Raw genomic sequence first — 23968 nt, 5'->3', positions numbered from 1 at the left:
GCAGATGTAGGCTAGACAATTCTAAAAGAATGGAAAACATTGTGAAAATCTAGAAGGATTCCTTTTTAGAGTCAAAATAGAATTAATTTAACAAAATTGAAATGGGAAACCACCAAAAATACAATTGTTAAGGTATAATTAATGCAAGAAAAAATGTTAGGAAATTACAATCAGCATACCTATAATCGAAGAAAGGGCTTGGCCCTACATCAAGGCTTGTACTGCAATGGGAGAGGGACTAAGAACCGTGGTGAAATGCTGAAAGGCTCCATGTTCTTCTTTAAAACTAGGTGAAATAAGCGCTGATGACACTGAACCAGCTTTCCAGGAAGTGGCTGGGAGGGGAGAGGGAAAGTGGGAGCTGGGGTCAGGGTTGTGGGAGGCGAGGGCAGACAGACACACAGACACTACTTCTGACAGTCTGGCATGTCCTTGCCAGTGTGTCAGCTGGAGGGAGAGAGAGTTCACTTCTGCAGAGGATCACAGGTTAACCTCTACATTCCCAAGAAGTAGAAGTAAAGATTTCATTAACTACTAGAGTTAGTAGTGAAACTCAGCCCCTGCCTCCATGTGTGTTTTTTTTAAAATATATATTTGACAAATGACTTAATGAGTAATAATGCACACTGAATTTACCTGGGTAATGAGCACTGAGAATGAGAACACTGGATGCTCTGGTTTTGTGAGAGTAAGACATGCAGAGTTTGAGTAGTCCTAGGCAGAAATAATAGTTTTCACCGGCAAGACCAGGCCTGTAATTTTCTGCAGCACACCATGACATCATGGTTTATATGAGGCCAACTCCATAAATCAAGCTTTACCTAATTAAAGATTCTTCTTGCAGATCTACATTATTAGAACAAATAATTAAAACTGCGTAGGCAATAATACAAGCCAGATCTGTTTACAAAAATGGTCTTTTCTCCCCTCAAGCTCTTTTAGTCTCCCTACCATTTACAGATCTTTCACATTTAGTAAATTATAGACTTAGAGCATTTCTTTTAGTCTGACTTCACTTTCAAGGAATTCTTCAATTAACTTTACATTGCTTTAAGCTGTTCATCTGACGAGAAAACAATCTGTGGTTTCTGACTCCTCTGCGTGCCAATGGCTGCCATCCATGTTTGACTTTCAGACATACTGTCTCTGGAGAGCCAGGCTGTGTTTGCATAAAACCAGCCAGTTGTCATAGCATTTTGACAAGCACCATAGAAAAACAAGGAACAATACTCTGTGGTGGCTAAATGGGGAGAATTACTGCTGTAAGGGTGACTACACTGGGGACACACATGACATCTACACCTGACCACCTGGCCTGAGCCAGAAGGTAACGCATTCTCTGCTTTCACCCGCGGCCTTTCCATTTTCAGGCACCAGCCCTTTGCCATCATTCCCTTTCTCTTCTCTTCCCCTCTTCTTCCAAAATGGCTAGAACACTCCAAAATGATATAAAGTTGCAGCTACTCTAACAAGAGACAAAAATGCCTGTGGAAATCTAGGAAGCAAGAGATTGCACTGCCTTTGCAATGGTTACAGTGCATCTGGTGTCAGATCTTCAGCCAAATACAGTATAATAAAAAAGAATGAGCTCAGAGGTGGAACCTCAGTCCAAAACTTAGCATTTTCTGACTCTGGGATAGCACCTCAGTTCTCTTTGCCTTTTAAGGCTCACTCACTGATGCTTCTAAATAAAAAATAACAACTGGGTAGGGGAAAATAACCATGGAAACTAATGATGAAAACAAATTATGATCACTGAAGAAAAAGATTCTTAGTTTTCTACCTATTACAGCTGAGTCAGGCAGAATGGAATCTCTCTTACTTTCCTTTCCCCCTGTACTTGGCGAGTTTCTAGTGTCTCTCCCCTAAGTCCTTCCTATGGAAGCACCTGTGAAGCCAAGAAAACAGAAGACTCAGAATGGTATTTTCAAGGCCTCTTGAATACTCAAGCCCAAGATAAGAAACATATGTGATGTTTCAAAAGTCATCGTCAGTGTGGCTCCTCTAATCATGTGCAATTGTTGGAATGGCAGGCCTTTCCAAAGCGATGAAATGAACACTGTCAGAGCCATGCTGCAGCAGGCATGCAGGCAAAGCCAGAGGAACTAGGATGCACAGGCCAGCGGAAGCCCAAAGGCTGGCAGTGGACTTGGCACTGGTTCAAAGTGGGCTGGCAATGGATGGAAGGCCCTATGGAAGGTTTGCTTTTCTCTTCAGAAAAGAATTGTGCCTTGATTCCCCTCTGAATGCTACTGCTTACTGCACCTACATAAAAAAATCTGTCAGATTCATCAGAGACCCAAAGTTATTCTAATATTCATTCTTTTCCCCTGGTCTTGTCCATTTTTACTTAAAATCCCTATGTGAATTTTATTATGTGTTTCATTTCTAAGCTACTGCAAATAATTGTGGAAAAAGGAGATGATTATAACTATGCCTGTCTTATGTCTTCTCTCCTCTTTTTTTTTCTCTCAGAAAGACACACACACACACACACACACACACACACACACACACACACACTAGTACTTAGCATCCAGGCTATTCTTCTTTCTCCATTAAAAAGATCAGAGTTTCATAAAGTATCACATATTCTTTCTTTAAATTGCAAAGCATTCTTTCTATTGTATTATTTTTATGTCTATTCTGAGCTTTAAAAAATATGAGCAACTAAGAAACTGGATATAAAACTCACTAATCTGTTCACAGCATTACTTACGGAAGGCTGCTCCTTTTCTAAAATGGCATCACAATGCAGATCTTGCTTCAGACTCAAGAGCTCAAGTTAGCCCCTCTCCTGCCTCTTTATTCCTCTGACACCTATATTCTCTAACTGAAACAAAATGGTATAGCAATTTTCTAATGAGGCAATCTGAAGTTCTGGGAAGGGTTCCTTCTGTCCTGAATCTTCTTGCTTAATCCTGTGTACCACTAGGTTATTTCATGGAGTAAAGACAGTCAGGAGGCCTAACTTGGAAGGAAACAAAGAACCAAGAGGGATACAGTGAAGGTCACAAAAACTTAAGTCTCATTTCTTAGCAAGTCCAAAGAAGAACAAACTTACTATACATAAGGAGAGTCCTAGAGTGTATTGCCAGAATCCCAAGTACTTTAAACAGTTTTGTTTGATGGTTAGAAGAGCAGTGATACTGGGATGACTGTATTCTCCAGTGTTCTAGGTGGCAACAGGAAGCTGGGGGATTGTGCATTGGGATTTGTGGTTTAGGCAATTGACAAGCCTTGAAAAGTAGAGCACCTTAACGTGAAGAAAACTCAAGATTATTCATTACCTTCTAATATTCTTAGTAAGTAAAGAGCAACATGTACACTGGCTTTGTAAATTTTAAATTAAATCATTAAAAATAGATACTTAAAAAAACTGTACAACTATTTGAAAAAAAATGTTATCAATCATTCATTTTTAACCTGTTGCTCCTTTGGTAAGGCTAGGGAGAGAAAAGCTACTTTCCTGGCTAATTTGTATTTTAATTCTTTTAGTCCTTGGCAAAAGATAGCACCCCATATTTGGTCTCCAGAAAGAATGACCATAACAATGTTGGGTCTCAGGTGCTCTATTTCAGGCCTTCAAAATACCCAGAGCTTAATGAATCGATTCTCTTCTTTGCTGATGGCATCTCTCTTCTTTCGGAAGTTCATTGGATTACAGAGGGAGTATTTTGGCTTCCTATTGTAAACTTGTACAGATTTTGAGTTTAGGAAACTTATAGTTCTGGCTGTAAACCTGTCTCCTATACTAAACTGTAAGTGAGATGATCTAGCTTTTAAAATCTTCAAATGATTTATTAGCAGAATAGCAAAGCGAATTGCAAAGAATTATCTGAAATAGAAAGAGGGTGTGGGAGCAATAAAATAAATGAAGGTACAATGGTTTTAAAAGGTTGCATGGGGAAATGAAGACATTAAATGCCACATAATTTTAGAAAATAAAATTGCAACATACATGATAAGCAAAGTTCTTAATTACAGTAAGGCTTTCCAGGGAATAAGAAAAGTTACATGGCTACTAGCCAGGGTGATTACTGAATCAGAAATATTATTCAGAAAATAAAATTGCATATAATATACAGAGGTTTCAAGCCAGTTTCCCTATGCCACACTCCCCCTGCCTTCAATCTCATGTTAGCTACTTCCTCTAAAAAACAAACAATTGCTTTGTGGAATTTTCTTCCATAAATGTCAAGTGAATAAAAAAAAATTAAACGAAAAAATAAGCCATGAAGTTACATGACAATATGATGAAAATTCCCTTACTCCTTTATGTGAGAATAGCTTGAAAGATTATAATCCTGTAGAATGTGAATCACACTCTTACACAAACATGTATCAGCTTACACTTAAACGGTTTATAAAAGGAAGACTTCAAACAGACAAGTAATGGAAAGACAGTCAATAGCTATATTCAAGAAATGTAGAAATACTTTAAGAGAAAAAAGGATCTGCTACTGTCTTTAAGTATACCCAAATACCGTAATTTAACTTTAAATTGCAGAGAATTCAAGGATTCTCAAGTTTCAATAACTGGCTCTTCAAAAAGATCTCCGTATACATGTTGCTGGCAATATAAAGCACATACAGAAGCATTTAATTCTTTGGTTAGTAGGGTGCTTTTTCTTGTTCTCATTTGGTAAGGTGGGTGCCAGGTACATTTGTGCACATAAATAGGGCAGAGGGTAAAAGAGGATAAAAAGGTGTTGAATGGAAGTGATGAGCTGACTATTACTCATAACAGGAGAGGTAACTGCAATACAGGTCTGATTAACATGGTCATTGGGAGGTGCTAAAAACCTCACGTGACTTTCCTTCTCCAATCTGTATCAGAGCTTTTGCTGATTTAACACTTGAGTTCTTGCAGCTCTGTAATATGTGAGACTGTGTTGGACTTCTTTACAGCACTCAATTCATTTTCAGCTTACTAGGTAATCAGACAAAGCCCGATTTGTAATACACATACACACATATAATTTAACAAATATTTCATAAATACTGGTTTTTGGTGATAGGCATTTGCAGGAAACATCATTTTGGTAAAGGAGACTGTCGAAATGATCCTGCTACAGAACTCTTCATTTAGAATTCTATGGCATAAGTATAATATTACAAACTGTGAAAATACACATACATTCATGTGTGTGAGTATATGTGTGTGTGTGTGTTCACAAACTGTGGATTTGAAAAACTAATAATACAGGCTCTAATTTTGGTTCGAAATTAAACCAAACCTCAGGCAAATATGAAATGGTTCATTTGGTGGCTGTGGACTATAATTAGATGGAAATAATCTGATTCATATTTTAAACACAACTAATTCTCACTTGATCATTGGATAATATAGACTGAGGTGTTGTAAAATCTGAATCTGTTCCTAAAAGCACTGTTAAGAAAAAGGATAAAGGAAATGTTGGCTTCATAAATTTATAGCAGAATTTCATGTATCTAAAATGTTAGAACAATTCAAGAAATTTAAAAAATAAGCAGAAGGATACAAAGGACTCTTATGTGCCATTCTTAAGTCTATGTCATGGACTTTACATATTCAAGAGCTCTCTAGTGTGCTCTTATTCTAACGCATATTCATATGGTCGGTTATTTCAGCTTCATGCTCACAGAAGATTAAAAGCATCACATTAGGGAGGGAGGTTTAGCAAAGCACCCTCATGCGAGTCTGCCAGTCTTCACAGCCAGGAATCAGAAAAGCTATAAAAAGCTGGTCCTACAGTCCCAAAGCCCGGCATTCAAAAGCCGCTTAGCCCAGTGGTAAACAGACTGAAGCATCCAAAAGGATCACGGCACACTGGACGTACTAAACAAACACTTGCTGAAATGAAATGAACTCAATGGTGACCTTGGGCCATTAAAAACAGTTTGAATTATGGTCAGTGCATGTTCTTTTAGAACAAACAAATGGAAATATTATAGAAAAATTTTCATCTAAAATAATATATGTTTTAAAAGTCTTGGAGTTTATGGTGGTTGGGGGAGCAGCATCCAAGTATTGAGAAATTTTTATTTTCCTGTTGCAATCTGTATCAGAACTTTAGAAACTTTTGCTGATCTAACACGTTAGTTCTTTCAGCTCTTTTATTATCCCAAATCACCACAGATTCTTGAGACTAGTTTTCCTATAGTACAGATATCTTATCTATAGTACAAATATAGTACAAACTTTCCTATAGTACACATTTCCTATAGTACAAAAAAACACCTTGTTTTCCTGATATAATCTTTAAACTTAAACTTAATAACTTATAGTGAAACTACGATAGAAACAATAGCAATTTGTATACATAAAGTAAAAAAAACAGTTCTTCCAATATAGATTTTAACTGGAGGACATACTTTCTCAGGTAATCATTTTTCATTCATTACAGAATCAAAATGAAGATATTATGTAGTTAAGTACATAATATAACATAGTAAAGTAGCTTTAAACATTAATACATTTTATCATGTTAGTATAAACTAGAGTTTTAAAGGACACAAGGACTACATAATGAATCTGCATAGACAAAAAAAACCAAGACTGCTGATGATAATACACATACACACATCCCTTTCCTTCCTTCCTACTTCCCCTCCTTTCATCCATCCATTTTTCTTATCAGGGGTTGGGCACAGTATGGAGGAAGAACAGAACATAAGGATTAAGAATTATTAATTTCACAGAGTCTAGACAGAGGAAATGGAAATAGAATTAAAAATAATAGAACGAGTGAATTACAAGCTTCTAAAGGTGTCACTGGTATTCTTAGTTTCCTCCAAAGTGTATTCCCAGTTAAATTAGTTCAGCAAACCTAAACTTGTTTCTCTGTGTAGGTTTTATCAGATTTATCTTATTTGCACTTTGACTCTTCAGGAGTATTGGTTGCTACTTTTCTTAATTTTACTTGACTTTTCGGGGTATATCCCACAGGACTAGTGTTTCACAGAACCCTTTTGCGAAACACTGATGGACATCATGGAAGAGTTTTCAAAGGCTTTTAAAAAAATCTCTCACTCTCATCCTTCTTGTTCTGGGTATTGAGTTCTAGAACATAGGAAAAAACTATGATTTCAGTTTTATAATTCTCAAATGGTCAGGATTCATGTTATTGTTGAATCACAATCCAGAATGCCCACACACTGGGCATTAAATATATTTATTGGAATGGACAATACTGAGAAAGTATCACATATCTTTATATTGGAGACTGCTGTACTGTTTTCCATAAAACAAGAGACACTGGCAGAAAATGCAAAGGGACTTCCAGGCCAAAACAGGGAGTGAGATCAGAAAAGATTACAAATCAAACAAACCTGAGGCTGTTTGGGAGGTTTTTCATGTAGTAAAAAGATGAGTGTAGGTGGTACTTCCTAATCTAATTAAGGTGGTCCATGTGATATATTTGGAGGAAAATAAGTGTTCAAAAACTTAGATAATGACTGGCTTGAGGTGTTAGGGCCCTCACTGATTAAGAGAAAGCAAACTGGGTTATAAAACCTTGTTAGTTTATCTAGAATTATCAAAGGGAGGTATGGTCCTAATTTAGAAACCTTACAATGCAAATAGGGAATTATCAGCCTGTTTTAATTTATACCTTTTATTATTATGTCATGCTCAGTTTCTGTGTTGTAATTAGTTAGCTTACATAGATATAATTAATAACATGAAGGGACTAAGAAATATAAGCAATCCAAGCTCTCAAATCAAATATATCATCCAAATTAACAGGGGCAGGTTTGAAAGGTAGTCTGCTTTATGTGAATTTGGCTAGCACGAGTCAGATTGAAAACAAACAAACAAACAAACATTTTTGACCACTTATTTTTCAGAGATATAAGCATATATATACATATAAAACAGCTGACCCTTTAACAACACAGGGTTTAAATTGTGCAGGTGCACTTATACATGTGGATGTTTTTTCAATAAATACTGTACAGTACTTTTTCTCTACTTCTCTAAGTGTAATTTCTTTTCTTTATGATTTTCTTAAGAATACTTTTTTCTCAAGCTTACTTTATTGTAAGAATATAGTATATAATGAATATAACATACAAAATATAAATTAATCAATTGTTTATGTTATTGGTAAGGATTCTGATCAACAGTAAGCTATTAGTAGTTATATTTCTGGTGAATCAAAAGTTACACATGGTTTTTTGACTGTACAGGGGGCCAATGCCCATAACCCCAGTGTTGGTCAAGGGTCAACTGTGCATATGTATATGTATATATGTATGTGTGTGTGTACACACACACACACACACACCCATATCACCTCATTATTCCTTACAATTCTCATGGGTGGTTGAGATAATTGTACATTTGATAGTACCTTCTTCATTTATCAGATATTAAGTGAATACCTACCTACTGTGTATCAGGAAGTATGGCAAGCACTACAAAAAATGAGCAAAAGCAGACATGGTTCCTAAATTCATGGGGCTTTCAGCTCAGTAAAAGCAAATAAATGAGGACACTGAGGAACAGAAAATTTTAAGAGCTAGTTTCTCTTCTGAAGTCTCAGTCATAGCTGTTCCAACTTTTACTTCAATAATCTCAGCATTCAGTTTCAAGGACTGTAAGAATTATAGAAGCAATGAACTTGACATTGAAAATATTTTTAAAATATTGCTCAATTGTTTAGAAGGAATATATTTTAGAAAAGAAACAAAAACAATATGATCATTCCATTTTCTGTTAAATTTAATTTCAAAAATTTTCTGCATACTTTATCTAATACATTTTATTGGTCTTGAAATGGGACTCTTGCCAAAATATGCTTAATGGATCCAGAAATTAGTTTATTACTGGTGTCTTAGTTTTTATATCAGCTCATTTTATAACTGGGGAAACGATATGTATCTGCCTTTTCAGATGACAGTTTTGTTGAGTTGAAACTGAACTGAGTATATGAAATACTTAACCTGGCATGGGGTGGGGAATTTTAATTCCTTCTAAAGCTTCAGAACTTCTCCCAGTTTTCACAGTATTAGTAAAGATCCTTATTCCAAGATGACCCCATACTTCACTAAGTGACATTATTCTTTAAAAGACTCCTAATTTTTTCCAAAGTTATAAATTCTACACTAGAATATTGTGGGTTTCTTTGGATAACCAATTCTTGGGAAAAGCAAAGAGTATTTGTTTGGTTTGGGGTTTTTAATGACAATGAGAAAACTAGAGCGATTCTCAGGATAGAAGAAGGGAAAACTTGAAAGTTATTTTTATACAACTCGTATCTAGCAGACCTTATGAATGGTTCACAAGATATTAATTCTACCAATTTATTTTCTGGTGTAAAGATATAAAAGGACCAGAACCCAGAAAGAATTTTTAGGTATTTTATCCTTCGGGAATATGAAAGACAAATTAAAGTGTTAAAAATCCAATTCAAGTATAGAATCAACCAATATTTAATTTTTTTAAAAATTGTTTTCTGAATACTTTGAGCTAATAGATACTATTCATCCCTTGTCCCCACCTACCACTCCCCTCACAAAGGTTTTCAAAATGTGCCAAATTTAGATATATGAATATTGATACAGGAATTCTCAGAATCTCAATATGAAAAAGCAACCATTCAATTTATTGTATGTTGCCAAACATAAGTAACTATAACTACTTTGGGAGGTTCTCTCTTTTTTAAAATATCTGATAGTAAAATAATAAAACTGATTTTAAAAGTCTAACATGAATATATATGTATTCATCCATTCATCTATCTATTCATTCAGTCAACCAAAAGCACAATGCTTTGAAGAGCACAAACTGTCTTCACCCTATGTGCTCTTGGACCTCAGGGGTAGAGCATATCTCTGGGCAGAGACAGGGTAGCCTTCTGATCTAGAAGTAACTTTTCTTCAACCAGTAAACTTTTAAAATAGACTGTCAGTGTCAGTTTATTACTATTTCCATCAATATCCAAGTATTCGGACTTGTCTCAGTGAGCAACAATAAATGCCAGTGTTACATGGTCTCAACAGGACTTATAACTACTAATTATCAGATATTTAGTTAAAAAAAATTAAAACTGGGGAGAGGGAAGAGATAATAGAGCAGCAGAGTTGAAGGAATATTGCATCCAAATGTTCTCTGGGTTATTAAGTTCTATCATTTTATCAAATGAATCTCAAGAAGAAAAAATAAAATGAAATTCCTCATCAAGAAACACTGGGAAGGCATCATGCTGGGTGGCTTGTTATTCAGAATAGATCATGTGCCAAGTTCTACAGAAAGAGAAACATTTCACCAAGGGAAAAAAGAACTGATAGGATTCATAATTCACCTGCCTTTGCGGAAAGCGTACCAATACAGACACCCTTTTTATTATGAAAAGACCCTAAATATCAGGGAAAAGCCATTTGGTGTTATGATATACCCCTTTGTCCCTTTCAGTATGCTCACTCTTGGAGGCATCAATCTTTTATTCACAAGCACTGGTACCATTTCAGAATCTGGGTTTTGTATTTTCAAAATTGTGTATTTTCTTTCTTCCATTCAATAACTGTGTTTTAAAATAAACAAATATATGAAGACTTAAAACTATGATTCAAAAGAAAACCTATATAGAATGTTTTCCCCATTTAGAGAAACATATTGAGGAATGGAAGATTTTCACTCAATATAATTGAAAGTCACTGCTCTAAACTTGGATGAAATCTCTGAAGTAAGCCCAAACCTTTCTAAATGAAATTAAATATACAGTAGTTCCCCCTTACCCACAGGCAGTATGTTCCAAGATCCCCAGTGGATGCTTGAATCCGCAGAATCTACCAAGCCCTAAGTATACTGTGCTTTTCTCTATGCTTACATACCTATGATAAAGTTTAATTTATAAATTAGGCACAGAAAGAGATTAACAACAATAACTAATAATAAAATAGAACAATTATAGCAATATACCATAACAGAAGTTACGTGAATGTGGTCTTTATCCTCTCAATCTATCACAAAATATCTTACTGTGCTGTACTCACTCATCATCTTTTGATGATGTGAGATGATAAAATGCCTACATAATGAGAGTAAGTGAGGTGAATTAGTAGGCAGTGTGATGTATCATTAGGTCATAAACATTTCACCAAGGGTTTGTTATCATTAGGTTACTGTTGACTTTCTGATGATAGGACAGAAGGAGAATCACCTGCCTCTAGACTATGGCTGACAGCAGGTAACTGAAACATGGAAATCGAAATTGCAGAATAAGGGGGGATTGCTGCAATAACTCTTCCACTTCCTGAAGTTCTAAAAGGCAAAATTGATGAAAATAGCTAGGAAAAGATAGGGTTCTTTCAACAGTGTTGTTTTGGACATATAAATATATTTAGTTAATGTCTTCTGCCTTGCTTGCCATTTCTCTTTCTCTCTCTCATTCTCTCTTATTTTTGCCTTTGAGACAGAGGATAGATACTATGGAAGACAATGCTGTGAGAAAATACAGATTGAGAACTCACAAGATTAAAGTTTACATTATTTGATAAAAAAGGTATTACTTCACCAAATGGCAAATTCCATCAGATGACATGTCACTCCAATTAGATGGCTTACCTAAAAACAAGAGAAAGAAGAAAGTGACAAGTTAGTATTGTACTCAACCCTTGATATTCTAGATTCCAAAACACATGGCAGGTATCTTAACAACTGATGGGCTATCCAAAACAAACAGAAACTATACCAGCTCAGGAAACACCAAATCCTTTGGAAACGGTAATTAATGTTAGAAAGGAAATGGCAGACAGGGAGAAAAAGTAATGGGGAAAGGAAGTGGTTCTTACTTTCAAATCACTTGACTCTCATATATATTTTAAGAGACCAGTTTTGAAAATGTGGACACATATATGTATAAAAGCCACAGCTAAACTGTGGTAGCATATGCATGCCATTTTCTCCCCCAAGATCTCTGGTTACTGTCTAAAGACAGACTGTCAAAGCTGCAAACTTTCAAATATCTTCACCTCATCTGACTCAAGAAAAAGGTGCCACTGCAGCAAGTGCTACTGTAATTTCCTCTGTTGATGTTCTTTCCCTCTTAACACTTAGATGTTTTGGCTGTTTGCTTTTTTATTTTCCAAAGTGAACACTGATGTTCATGAAAGGTGCCAGATTAACAACCTAGGGAAATTCTGAGCTTGCTCTATCAAGAGAAAAGGCTCAGTGTAGTAGAGGTGATGAAAGTTTCTTCTATGCTGTGCTTGCCTATGTACATTAGCTCTGACCCATGGTCACCCCCGCTCTCCAGTTTTCATGGTCCATTAATGCCTTCGACTGCTTAGGCTGCTAATGTGGCAAGCAATTTTGTTGCTGCTTTTCATGCTATCATTATTATTTCTACTACTACTGCAAGCTCTGACTTCCAACTACTACTCCAAGCTTCTAAACTTGGATGAAATCTCTGAAGTAAGCCCAAACCTTTCTAAATGAAATTAAATATACAGTAGTTCCCCCTTATCCACAGGCAGTATGTTCCAAGATCCCCAATGGATGCTTGAAACCGCAGAATCTACCAAACCCTAAGTATACTGTGCTTTTCTATGTGAATTGTGGGAAGTTTATGTTAGCTGTCATTTTATTTCAGAACATCAGGAAAATAAACTGAACTGAAGATGAATCTCATATTCTTAAGTAATATTGCAGGTTTGGTTAAAATCCACTAATTTCTTCAAATAGGAGGCAAAGTTTTGAGGGGTGGGTTGAGGCAGGACTCAATAAATTCAGTCACCTGCACTCGATCTGAATCTCATTCAGGGACAATCTAATATCTCATGACCTTCTATTTTTCCTTTTAAGTCTACCCAAAACAAGTCAATTTTATTATTCATTAACAGCTTTGGTAAAGGTCTGGGGGATGTTAAGGCTAAAACTATGATATATGAAGTCTGAAAATCAGTCAGTTAAATACAGAAATATCTCTTTCCTGTATATATATAGGTGTTCCAGGCTTCTGAGATGTCTGAGTACTTTGTAATTATTAATCATTAACTAATGTCTCTTATGCTCAGGGAACTCTGAAATAATTTGGGTTCACCTAGTCAGATACCCAACAACTATTTAGTGTTGACACTTCCTGGGCTATTTGGAAAGATCATAGTATTAATGCCACAGTTGTTCCCTATTTTTGCCATTGTACTTTTTTTTGTCAAAGACCAAATTCTCTATAGCTACAGTAAATTTCCATCTTGCCATGGCTAGCACTTCCTGTAATTTCTAATCTCTAGAAGTGCAGGGTACCAAGGACTACAGCAAACACATGGTAACAGTTAAATGAAGGGTGCCCTGGTTGCATCTCACATGAAAATCTTGGAAAATTGTCCTTTGGGAACTTCAGCTGTGTTTTGTTTGCCACGCATAGCCTTTATCAAGTGAGTCCTTATGGTATTAAAGCATTTGGCAGTGGCTCAAGTCTATGCTATTGCTGGCAGGGGATCTGATTGGGAAGGAGGGGTGAGTTACCTTTATCAGTAAAGACCTGACTTTATGGAAAGGCTCTTTCCTCCTCCTTGCTTAAGTAGCTTTGCTGAAAAACTTAAAACCCAGAGGTGAGAAAAGGAATTATCTCAAGAGCTGCAATTTATTGTAATTATGTTAGTACAAAGATCAGGAAGGTGGAAAAAAGGCTAGATGAGAAGGGCAACACCCTGTGTATAGGTCCCACAGCAAGGCTGTGCTGGGGAAAGCAATTCCAACCCCCTAATCCTCAGGGGGAGGCCTTAGTTTCCCAAACTGCAAGAAAATTAGAACCTAACTACTTACAAAACTAATAACCCATGCTATGCAATAATTAGTGGATGAGAGGCCATGAATCTGCGCACCAAAAAATGCCAACAGGTATCTGCCCCTATTGCCTCAGTGGCCAACTCTTGACAATTTCCTGTTGCTACCAGCTGACTACTGTATCTTTATCAGTGATTCCTACCAGTCCTGTGTTATAATTTGCAACAGTGGCAGTGGAAGCTACAAGCCCTATTTTGCCTATACAAAGTGAAGCACTTGTCTCATTTAAAGCATTTTGGAGATTGGCCTTGAATTATAACTAGAGCAAAACCTGTACATATTCTGGGCTAATTCAGGTTTCCCTGTGCCTTAGCAACCCAACTGAGTGTAAGTTTTGTCCCTAACTCCCTCTTTTATTGCATTATAGATTACTTACTGTTTTCTTCTGATTGGACTCTTGCATCCTTCATGATTTGGTTTTTTTTCATTGCACTACCTTTCTGTGGTGGGAAATGTACTGGCAAAAATCATTTTTGTGGACTATCAGTAAGGCTCTGCTCTACATGGTCTTCTAGTCAAATGAAAATTTTAGGCAGCAAGATTATTTTGATTTCAGTGAGTAAAAAATACAAGAGTTATATCTGATACTCAGACCATTGACTCTCATGATCATTAAGATAAAATAGGAATAGTAATAAAGACCTTCAGAGCAGAAAATCACAAGTGATTTCTTCTTTTCTTCCCATTTCAAACATCTGACAAAAGGATAATGAATGCCAAGGACAGAGGAAACAGTCAGAGAAAATTAAAGGCCACAGGACAGTATAAACCTCAGATGAAAAATATCAGCAAAGGCACTAAGAAAGCCAGTAAATACTGAAAGAGTTAGGAAGATGGAATATGCTTAGGTTTTGGACAAACAGTACATAAAACAAGACCAAACAAAAATACTTTAAAAACCAGTTTGTTTTAGAAAATCCCTCACAATGCACATTAGAGATAGCTTAATTTTAAGAGCTTGCAGTGGTTTAATAATCAAACATTTCAAAACAATGCATGATGGTTATACCTACCAAGAATGCTTGCTTACTTTGGCAGACATGCCGCAATTATTAATTGGTTATCTGATTCAAAACAGAGTCAGGAATATTTGCTCTTAGCTTTAATTCCTTAACTTAAGAAGCAAATTCCAGAAGTTACTATGTTAAGGGCTGAGTGCATCTCAAGTTGGAATTCTCTTACAGGAAGAGAAGATATAAAATAAACAAGCTGGATTCTCATCATTCCAAAGCTGAGTGTTAACAATATAAAATAAAAAGGCTAAAACTAAAACTTCTGGGACTTGAATGATGGATTCCATGACTATGTAGGAGAAATATTTTTTTATTGAAGTATAGTTGATATACAATCTTATATTAGTTTCAAGTATACAACACAGTGGTTCAACAGTTACCCACATTATTAAATTCTCATCCCAACTAGTGTAGTTACTATCCGTTAACATTGGAGAATGTTACAGAATTACTGGCTACATTCTCCATGCTGCACTACTATCCCCGTGACCAACTTGTATTATGATTGGGAATTTTTGTGTCCCTTTATCCCCCTCACCATCCCTATCCACCCACCCTACCCCTCTTCCCATGGTAACCACCAGTCACTTCTCAGTGTCTATGAATCTAGTGCTATTTTGTCCATTTTGTTTTGTTTTGTTTTAGATTCTACAAATAAGAGAAATCATATGGTATTTGTCTAACCTACCTGGCTTATTTCCCTTAGCAAAATACTCTCTATGTCCACCCATGTTGTTGCAAATGGCGGGATTTCTTTATTTTTTATGAATGAGAGTCCATTGTGTGTATGTACCACATCTTCTTTTATTCATTCATCTATTGATGGACATTTTAATTGCTTCTTTATCTTGACTATTGTAAATTATGTGGCAATAAACATACAGGTGCATTTATCTTTTTGAATCAGGGATTTTGTTTTCTTCTGGTAAATTCCCACAAGTGGAATTACTAGGTTGTATGGTATTTTTATTTTTAGTTTTTGGAGGAACCTCGATACTGCTTACCACAGTGGCTGCACCAATTTACATTCCCATCAACAGTGTAGGTGGATTCTCTTCTCTCCACATCCTCACCAACACTTATTCTTTTCTTCTGGATAGTGGCTATTCTAACTCGTGTGAGGTGATATCTTATTGTTTTGACTTGCGTTTTCCTGATGATTAGTGATATGGAACATCTTTTCATGTGCCTATTTGCCATCTGTATTTTTTCTTTGGAAAAATGTTCAGGACCTCTATCCATTTTTTAATCAGTTTATTTGGTTTTTTTTTGGCATTGAGTCAGCTGATTTCTTTATATATTTTTGATGTTAACCTTTTATTGGATAAATAATTTATGAATATATTCTCCCATACTGTAGGTTGTCTTTTGTTCTGTTGATGGTGGCCATGGCCATGCAGAAGCTTTTTAGTGTGATACAGTCTCACTTGCTCATTTTTTACTTTGTTTCCCTTGCCCAGACATGTGTCCAGAAAAAAATTGCTCATGCTTATGTTCAAGAGATTTCTGCTTATGTTTTCTCCTAAGATGGTTTCATGTCTTACCTTTAGGTCTTTAATCCATTTCAAGTTTACTTTTGTGTATGGAGTTAGTAATTGAGTAAGAAATATTTTTTTAAAAGGAGACTTTAGAGTAGAAAATTACAGAAGATCACCTCATGAAAAAGGATGAAATATGGGACTGAAATTTAACCATATGTGGGTAGTAGTGATGATGATTATGGGGAAGGAGGAAAGGAGTGAGGGCGAATGTACCCCAAGGATCTGCGTAATAGTTTCTATTATGAAGAAATTTAGAGATTTAAGGAAATGACTTATACAAAGGAAACAATTAAAAGAAAATAAATATAAAATTTAAATAAAAGCCAAAGAACAGATGAGGGCTAGGGGAGAGATTAGTTTGGGTTAGTTTCTGAGGTTATCTCAATAGGGGCAGTGGAAGTGGAGCCAGTTTCTCTTACTGTCCCTACCTATAATGCTCCCCATATGGACCTATTCCCACACAGTTTGTAACTACAACAAATGGTTTTACCCAGACAGCTATGGCTAAGGGCTTTCTGGTCTAAGGCTTTAGGACTTTTTAGAACCCAGATACCTTGCCTTCCTCTTCTCTATAAATCTTCAATTTTACTTCCTATCAAATTGCTTTTCTCTTTTCTACGATTCTCCATTCTCATTCTGGTGTGTGAAAAAGCAGTAGTGGAGGTGGGAATGAATGGGACCCAGCTGGCCTGTGGCAAAGGGGCTGTGAGTAGGACGCAGCTGCATTTTGGAGGCAAGCAGAACAAAGGACTAGGATCTTCAAAGCCAAGAAAAGCTTCTCTCTGTGTTCTTCCCTCCTTTCACCTCTTCCCTTTCTTGGGAAATGACAGAAATCTCACAAAACACACAAACTTTCTGAACTGAAGCAATCTCTTTTTCCTCATACCCAGGAGTATTTAAGTTATTACTACTGCTAACATTTTGCATGTATCTTGTATTTAAATATTTCTCCTAAGAGTTTCAAAGATTTATAAATTTATAAATTTTCACTTAAATAAATATGCCTGGCCATACTTTATATTAATAAAATTTGACTTCAGAATGATGAGAATTTGGTTTGTTAAAAGATCACTTTTCTAAAATTTCACTTATGTCACATACAGTTTCCAGACTAGTGGTTCTTAAATTGCAGACTTAATGAGACTCCTCAAAGGAGCTTATTAATACGCATATTATTGAGTCACATCCAATCATGGATTTATTTATTTAGTTGGACTAGGATGGGGCCCTATATCCTACATTTTTAATAAGCACCAGAGGGGATTCTTATACACAAGCAGTGGGGGTAGAGAGGCCCCATCCTGTGAGACCCTGTCTTAACCTGAACACCCTAGCCTCCAGCTTCAATTTTTCCAAGGCAGCCTGTTTCTTAGTGACAACAGTCAAGCAACCTCCTGTAGTTCACACTTTACAGTGAGTCAAAAATACAAAGTGAGAAAGATATCACCAACAGGATTTCAGTTTTAACAATGCAAGGTGCTATTCGCTACACAAATACAGGAAGGAAAGGGAGTTGCCCTGGTTCAGCTCCACTTCCTTGAATACGATGAGGTTTTGGCATTATGAATGAGTTGGTTTTTGTGTTCGTTAGACTTGAACCCTTACTGGCTCTCCAGGTAAATATGCTGACTGCTGGCGCCCTCTTTCCCGACTAATGAGCAGCCTTGCAGAGCCAGCCTTGATTTTGCAAATTACAAGCAAATAAGAACCTAACTACTTAGAAAAGTAGTAACTGCATGAAATCCAATATGCAGTCGGTGAGCGACTATGAGAAGCGGCTTGCCAATAGACACCAATGATTTCCCTGCCTCTACACCTCAGAGGTCACATCTGTCCCAGCAGCACCCTAGGAGAACTTCAGATAAGCTCAGAAGCCAGAGCTCTTGATGACACCATATGCTTCTGCCTTTAACCTCCAAATTCTACCTTTTATGTCCTATCATTACCCAGTCCTGGTCCTCAGACATCAATTCCCAGCCCCTGTGCCCTCTCTTACTGCTGCCCCTTTTTTGGATTCATGATATTCTGCTGACTACTCTGATCCCTTCCCGTATTAATAATGTTTAACTGCTTGTGTCTTGCTTCTGACCTCTTGATTGATCACAACTATTCTCTCAAAGGTCACCAGTGGCTATATTTAATGTGGTTTTCTTCATCTCCTCTCTCTTTCTACCACTCAGTGGGTGGCCCTGCCACACTTTGCCTTTGTTGGTTCTCCTCCCTTGGTTTCAGTGACGACTCAGCTCTCTCATGGACATGGTGGGTGTTCGATCTGCTTGGCACTGGTCCTTCCAACCTGGCATGGCTAACATGAAATGGAAGATAGGTTTACCCACCATTACCCACCATTACCCACCATCAACAATGCTGTTGAGCCCAAGAGAGTTTCAGTTCAGCCTAAACAAAGATTCCCTGCCTGATTATATGCAAGCCAATATCAATCTTCAGGAGCTGCATTTTAATTGGGGTTTAGGTGTTCAAAAGAATATGTAAGAAAAAAAAAATCAAGTTCTGTCAAAATTACTTTGAACATCCTCTAGGAAGTTCCCATACTGGAAGCCAATATACTATCTCTCAGTAGGCCCAACCCAGGTAAGCTTTTTCTCCAGCATTGGTATAGATTACTATATTTTTGGCTGAATACAAGATGGAATAAGTGGCTTGTATTTAGGATGCATGTTCTATAAAACAGCACACTGAGCAAAGTAAGATGCTCACCATAAGAGAGAACATGGAACAGACACAGACTGAGTTAGATCATATACATCTTCTATCTCAGATTCACTCCTAGGCACTGACTCACTGAATATAACCTGAATAGACTGGTCTACATAATATAAATTATTATTCCTGCTCTTTTTATATTCATTTGCTGAGCAGGTGTAGTTGAATTCATGCAAATTTAGTGTTTGTATAAAACAACTCCACCACAGAACTTGAGTGGCTACTGTTCAGTAAATATACTTATGCCTATTCTATTGACTTTCAGTATCCCAAGGATAAACAAAGAACAGAAGCAAATACTGTATCAAGTATGATCTAGATTACTGTGAGAAAACTGGACATTTTCCTTGCAAAAATTAGTTGAGTACATAAACCAAAGACATTTGTGATGTAGTGGAAAAAGTACTGTACTTGTTGTCAAAAGACATGGATTCCAGTCCCAATTCTGACTCATATTAGCAAAGTGAACCAGGCCATTGTTGTCACTTCTAAAATAGGTACAAGTAGTAACTGCTTTGAGGTTTACAAGTAAAAGTGCATGTCAAAAACCACAGTCACTGGCACAGGCAGGTACCTGCTATAGGTTTGTTTGCTGCCAATTTATTGAACAGAAGCTGAAACACAAAACAGTCCTGTAAGGAAGAAAACTATCAGCATCAACAACACAGGACACAGAATAGGGACTATGTGAGTATTTACTGAACTGAGCTAAGAGAGACATCAAGCTGATTTAACCAAGTCAGTATGTAATTTGCTTGCCCTAACATTATTTTATCCACATGGTCATTGGTACAAAGTCCACTTATGGCTTCATAAATACAGGCTTAAAACAAAAGTGCTTCTAATCAGATTTGGCAAGAAAAGGAGAGAAACATAGGGTGAGGTAAGTGTGAGGCTAGCGTGCTGAAGAGCAGCGATGGCAGTGTCACACAGACCCCGAGCAGTACACAGTTAGAGATAATTCACAGGTAAACTCTGCAAGAGCCATTACATCATCTCTCCTCTGCCCTTTCTTCATCAATCATGTCGCTTGGAATCTGATGCAACCCAGCAGGAATGTCTGATTTACAGACAGCAGAGAGAGCCTCAGAACACACACACACTCATCAAAGAAAGCAATATGAACCCCAACAGAAGTTTCTGGTATTTCCTTTTGTTTAGATCATGCTTTAGAGGGGAACGTCTTACAAGTAGGATGTACAGCTAAGATGAAGCCATCTGGTCTGAAGGCCAAAAGGACAAGGCTTCATCAGTTTGGATGAGTCACTCCAGGTCTACAGGCCTTCCTACCTCTGTATAAAATGCTCAGCAGGGGGGATAACTATTTTCTGTAGGGGCAGTGGTTTGAACACCAAGGAGTTGGAAGGTTGTAAAAAGGAAAGGGGTTGGGGAGAAGGAGGGCACACCAACCTCCAGATAATTCATAACTTAAGAGGGATTCTCTGCCCCTAATTTTTTTTAAACCAAATTCAGGGCCAGTCTGTACATGATTTAGTGAAGAGATAGCCTGTGAGTTTACACACCACCAGATTCACAGGAAGGAGGCACTCATTTAAGACCCATATAGAGCAAAGAGGAGGTGGTCAGTCCCGGCAAGCCTGTCTGGCCATAGTGCTTTCCAGCTACCACAGCACCACCTTTGCAAAGTGCAGACATTTGCAGACCTATCACTGGAAGATCTGCAAAGGAATCTCCAGACAGGGGCATTCCCAACAAAACTTGGGACTTGGGGAAAATACACAAGCCCAGTGGAGATGAAACCCAATGCCTTGTAGTGACTGCCTCATAGCCTACACTGTGCAGGGTCCCCTACCTTGCATGCTGAGCAGCTGCGGGGGAAGGGGGGTTACCCCACTGCACCTGGAGTAGAATTCGACAAGGCACCCAGCCTTTTAATTGTTCATCCAAATGATTTATGAAGCTTGGCAGCAAAGACCGGGCAGACTGGTTTAAATTCAAAGGATACAACCTACGTGTATTCTGAAAATTTTGGCCACATCTGTAATGAGCACTGTTCCCTTTGGGAGGGGAGAGAATAGAAAGGGAGAAGACGTGACACGCCTGACAGGAAGATGGGACCCAACTAGATGGAACATGCCTCCCCACTCCTTCCCCACCCCATCACTTACCAATGCTCTGGCAGATTTCCTTCCTAAGAAATGCATCAGACATGTATAGTCCACTCTTTCTTTAACCAGAAATGCAAAACCCCAGAACTATCAACAAATTCCCATATACTGGGCTCAGTTGGTTTGTTCTGATTGTTTACTGACAGCATAACCTACATGATCAACTAAAATAGGAATCAGCCAACTTTTCACCCTAAAGAACCATATAGTGCATATTTTAGGCTATATGGTGTCTGTTGCAACTACTCACTTCTACCACTACAGCACAGCAGCAGCTACACACAATATGTAAACAAATGGGCATAGCTATGTTGCAATAAAACTTTATTCAAAAAAACAGGAGAAAGGCTAGATTTGGCCTGCATGGTTTGCTGATTCCTGAACTAGGGTGTTTCCAAATAGCTGAACTGTGATAAAGTGAGAGGGTATTCTCAAATTTATCACCTTTTAAAACAATTTAAATTCTAAGCCTCAATTTTGGGAGGGGACCTAACCTCTAAAATAACTAACCTTCGTTAATAGTAGGTACATTAAGAACTTATTTGGGGGAAATGTGTATGTGTGTGTGTGCAAAATGCAGAGTGATTCAAAAGAAACTGAACATTTCCAAACATCTACTACTCAGTAATCAGGTTATCTTAAGAAAATATAGTTTGTACTAAATTATCAAGTTATCTTTACAGATGTCTTGCCATAGGCAACTCCAAGCTTTGACTGACTACATGTTTATATACACACAGTTTCTGAGTAATACATTTTTCGAAGTGTTCAATTCTGTTTTAACTAGCCTGTATATTATTTGTGTACACATTATAAAATACTGTAAATGATAAACACTAAACTATAAACAATGGTTACCCCTGGAGAATGGGTTAGAAGTTTCACTTTCAGCTGGGTTGTTCGAATCTTTATGAGCATATATTACTTAGAATAAAAAGGCAGTTTGTTTTTTTTTGTAAATAAGTGGTAGAGGTAAGAAACCGTTGGCACTGCACTTTGGAACTCTTTTTCATTTGAATCATCCACTTAAGTTATTCTGTGACTCTCTTCTAAGTACAGCATTTCTTGCCTTCAAATTTCACCTTTTTTTACTCTTCCAGCTCCACTGATTCAGCCTGGTGCAGTCACCCACATTCTTAGATCTAGAGCTTACAGTCACTCAAAAGTAGATGTTCATAAATACCTTTCAAAGTTCCTGACCTAGTAAGAGGTACAGGTAATAAACAAGAACAACACGTAAGAACACAAGTTGTTTCAGATTGTGGGAAATGCTCTTAGTAACAGGGTGGTAGCTGAGGTCCCACTGAGGTTGCATTGCGGTAGAGACCTAAAGGATGAGGAGGAGGCAGTCTTGGAAACTGAAATCCAGGCTAAGTGTAAAGTTTTCTGGTCTTGACTCTAAGCCAGTGTTTTTCAAATTCTGGTTACACATTAAAATCAACTGGGGCACTTTCAAAAAAAATACTGATGCCTGGGTGCTGTTTAGGCCAGTAACTATCTGGGTGTAGAATGTGGTATTGACTGCCCTCCCCACCCTTTTTTTAAAAGCCAGGACTGAGAACACTCTTTTAGAGTCTAGACACTTTTGTATTAGCATGAAGAGAGGTCTTCAGAGATTACAGGGAATGGAAATATGGGTGAAACCGAACTATAAAGTTTTAGAATGGTGTGAGGCTTTTTTTTTGTTTTAATCTATAAGATTAACTGGATGCATTGTTCAGTGAAGTGATGAAGCCCTGGGGATTCTCTCCTCACCATTGAGCAAGAGACCTCAGGAACACACAGATCTTTTAATTGGGGCCTTCAGCCTGAGCCTCTGGCAAGCTGAAAAGCAAATGAACCATCAAGTGACAGACTTCTTTGATGTATTTAGCAGAGGGCTGCCTGAAAAGGCTAGGCCCCGAGTTCCTCCCTGAAGGCTAACAGATTGAAAACTGGCTGAAGCACAAAGAGAAGTTGCCAGGGCAAAGATTTAGCCTATACACTATAAGGTTATACATATTTTCATACTCAAGACACCCTCATTCACCCACTCTAAATACAGATGGCAACAGATGACAAGGAAAGTAAGAATGACTGGAATTTGCTGATAATCTTCTAAATAATTTTAGGCAGTTGTTGCAACTTCCTTTCATTCACCTACCCACCCACCCATCCATCCAACATAACCTGCCACTCCCCACCTACTCTGTACTTCCCACTGTTGTACCTGGGACATACATGTGTCCTATTCCAGTAGGAGAGAACACAAGTAAGAATCACAACAGAAGGTGCTATGTGCTAGAGACAGTGCTCCTCTTCTTCCTGCCTGTTATCTCTGTACCTTGCACTCTCTTTAACAGTGTAGAGCTTATCACACTTTCTCTGATTTGTTGAAATGTTTCTCAACTAGAGGTCCTTAAAACAACAAGGGCTGTCTTATTTTATATCTTCAATACCCAAAACAATTCATGGTATAAAGTAGGCATTCAACAACTGTAAATTGAATCAAATAACAGATACATATGAGGGAGACAGATACACAGTGTAAGATGTACCTATGTGAGTCAGGGAAGGCTTCACAGAGCATTAATAATTTGAGATAAATCTAATAGGATGAGCCAAAAATCTTCCAGTGGAGGTCTCTGGGTGTGTATTTGGACTTTGTCCCAAAGGCAGTGGAGAACTACTGAAAGTTTCTAAGCTGAAGGGAAAGACAGTGTGACAGAATCAGTTTTGAATTTAAGTATCATGTCTCTGGAAGCAGTGTGGGAAGTGACTGAGAGGGCAGGAAAGCAGTAAGTCTGG

The 23968-nt window shown here is 37.4% G+C and overlaps 2 protein-coding genes across 5 annotated transcripts in view; one reads left to right on the top strand and one right to left on the bottom strand.

The window, feature by feature from the left end:
* CMSS1 (cms1 ribosomal small subunit homolog) overlaps window positions 1-23968 on the bottom strand; it is a 403057-nt gene that overhangs the window by 173220 nt on the left and 205869 nt on the right. The window contains exon 2 of one of the 4 annotated variants that reach the window (XM_036916535.2): window positions 11497-11551. The exons of the other annotated variants lie outside the window; for them this stretch is intronic. The gene's annotated coding sequence lies outside the window, so the exon portion shown is untranslated. The remainder of the gene's footprint in view (window positions 1-11496; window positions 11552-23968) is intronic. 4 annotated transcript variants of the gene reach the window in all.
* The window catches only part of FILIP1L (filamin A interacting protein 1 like), a 242522-nt gene that overhangs the window by 22109 nt on the left and 196445 nt on the right, over window positions 1-23968 (top strand). The window lies entirely within an intron of this gene.

This window comes from Manis pentadactyla, chromosome 1 (genome assembly GCF_030020395.1).
Source record: "Manis pentadactyla isolate mManPen7 chromosome 1, mManPen7.hap1, whole genome shotgun sequence".
NCBI lineage: Eukaryota > Metazoa > Chordata > Mammalia > Pholidota > Manidae > Manis > Manis pentadactyla.
This window is presented reverse-complemented; position numbering and strand designations above follow the sequence as displayed.